Source organism: Hordeum vulgare, chromosome 2H (genome assembly GCF_904849725.1).
Source record: "Hordeum vulgare subsp. vulgare chromosome 2H, MorexV3_pseudomolecules_assembly, whole genome shotgun sequence".
In the NCBI taxonomy this organism is placed as follows: Eukaryota; Viridiplantae; Streptophyta; class Magnoliopsida; order Poales; family Poaceae; genus Hordeum; species Hordeum vulgare.
In genome coordinates this window covers 276,955,514-276,958,131 of record NC_058519.1, presented here as the reverse complement: position 1 = coordinate 276,958,131, position 2,618 = coordinate 276,955,514, and positions in this window count along the sequence as shown.

The window sequence follows — 2,618 nt, the reverse complement described above, 5'->3', positions numbered from 1 at the left end:
TCAGGTCGAAAGAGAATATATAGAGCTGGAATTGGAGGCGGTGGAGCCCCGAGGGGCTCACAAGCCTGCCAGGCCCGGCCAGGGGGGGCGGTTTGGTGGGCTTGTGAGCTCCTGGCTCCGTCCCTCCAGTTGATTCTTGTGCCAGTATTTTTTATATATTCCACAAAAAATCCTCGTAAATTTCCAGGTCATTCCGAGAACTTCTATTTGTGCGCAAAAACAACACCATGGCAATTCTGCTGAAAACAGCGTCAGTCCGGGTTAGTTCCATTCAAATCATGCAAATTATAGACCAAAACAAGGGCAAAAGAGTTTGGAAAAGTAGATACGATGGAGACGTATCGACTCCCCCAAGCTTAAAACCTTGCTTGTCCTCAAGCAATTCAGTTGACAAACTGAAAGAGACAAAATAAAAACTTTTACAAACTCTGTTTGATCTTGTTGTTGTAATTATGTCTAACTCATATTCAGATTTTCAGCAAGATCATAAGCTAACCACATAAGAATGACATTTAGGTCTCAAGATGTACTCATATCAATAGCATAATCAACTAGCGAGAAATAATAATAAGTTTCAAACGTCAACACTTCAATCAAAACAATCATGAAGCAATATGAGCAGGTGGTATCTCGCTAGCTCTTTCTGAGACCGCAAAACATAAATGCAGAGCACCTTCAAAGACCAAGGGCTGACTGAACATTGTAATTCATGGCAAAGAAGATCCAGTCAAAGTCATACTCAATGTCAATTAATAGCAAAGCATGAAAATGACAGAGGTGCTCTCTAATTGGTCCCTTTTATAAGAAGAGGATGACTCAACAGAAACGTAAATAGATAGACCCTTCGCAGAGGGAAGCATTGATTTGCAGAGGTGCTAGAGCTCAAGCTTTTAAGACAGGGATAAATAATTTTGGGTGGCATGCTTTCATTGTCAAAGCGATGACCAAGAGTTTTCACCATCTTCCATGCCACCCATACTATAGGCGGTTCCCAAACAGAAAAGTAAAGTTTTGACTCCCCCACCACCAATCAATCACACTCCACGACTAGCCAAATCCTCGGGTGCCGTCCATACCAACAACAATCCAGGGAAGTTTTGTTTGCAATTATCTTTTCAATTTGAGCATGGAACTGGGAATTCCAATTACCGGCCCCTTTATTTGAGTGACAGTGAATAAACACGTATCGAGGATAACACGCCTAGCATGGAAGATACTGATCGCCCCTTGTCACCACATGAGCGGTTCGGGCATACAAAACAGATTATTACTTGAAGATTTAGAGACTGGCACATGCAAATTTACTTGGAACGGCCGATATATACCGCGTATAGGTAGGTATGGTGCACTCATATGGAACAACTTTGGGTTTATGGAAGTGGATGCACAAGCCGTATTCCCGCTTAGTACAGATGAAGGCTAGCAAAAGACTGGGAAGTGACCAACTAGAGAGCGACAACAGTCATCAATATGCATTTGAATTAACCAACATTGAGTGCAAGCATGAGTAGGATATCAATCACTATGAACATGAATATCATAGAGGCTATGTTGATTTTGTTTCAACTACATGCGTGAACATGTGCCAAGTCAAGCCACTTGAAGCATTCAAAGGAGGATGCCATCCTATCATACTACATCATAATCATCCTGAAATTCATGTTGGCATCCAAGACAAACCATTATAAGCTCCTAGCTAATTAAGAATGGCATCAGAAACTATGATCTCTAAGTTGTCATTGCAAACATGTTTCTCTCATAACAAAGCTGAATTAAGATCGATGAACTAGTCATATTTACAAAAACAAAATAGGTCGAGTTCATACAAGCTTTTCCAGGCTCAGTCACTTCATCATATATCGTCATTATTTCCTTTCACTTGCACAACCGAATGATGTGAATCATAATGAGAGTGTTTGTGCATTGGACTAAGCTGGAATCTGCAGGCAAACACAGAGGAGAAGACAAAGTAATATGGCTCTTTGACGGATAAGCAAATATGCATGTGAGAGCCACTAAACATTTTAACCATGGTCTTCTACCTTGACCCAAAGAAAAAGAAAGCTATTTACACGGGAAAGCTCCCAACAAGCAAAAGAAGAAAGGGAAATCTTTTTGGGTTTTCTTTTTTAAAACACCACTAAGCAAGAAGAAAAGTAAACTTACAACTAAATATTTTTTTTGTTTTTCTCAATCTAAACAAACGCACGAGAAGAAAGCGAGAAAAAGAAATAAACTAGCATGGATGATACGATGGCAAGGTGTGAACACCGACTAACAAAGTGAAAGTGTGAGCATGAATATAAAGTCGGTGAGAAACACGTACTCCCCCAAGCTTAGGCTTTTGGCCTAAGTTGGTCAACTCCCACGGCGGGAAATAACCATCTCCAGGGTACCCGGAGTGTACTGAGGGTGCCACTGCTTGGTGAGCTCCTCTGGCTCGCACTGATAAACTGGCGTCTGGTACTCGACTGTAGCTCAGGCACGGGCGCCTGTGGTGGCACTATGCTCCAATATGCGTATATGTCTGAGGGCATAATAATTTACCTGCCTAGATGAAGATTGAACAAAGGAGCAGGCAAGGAAATAGTCTCACGAGTACCCTGGCTAAACACCAA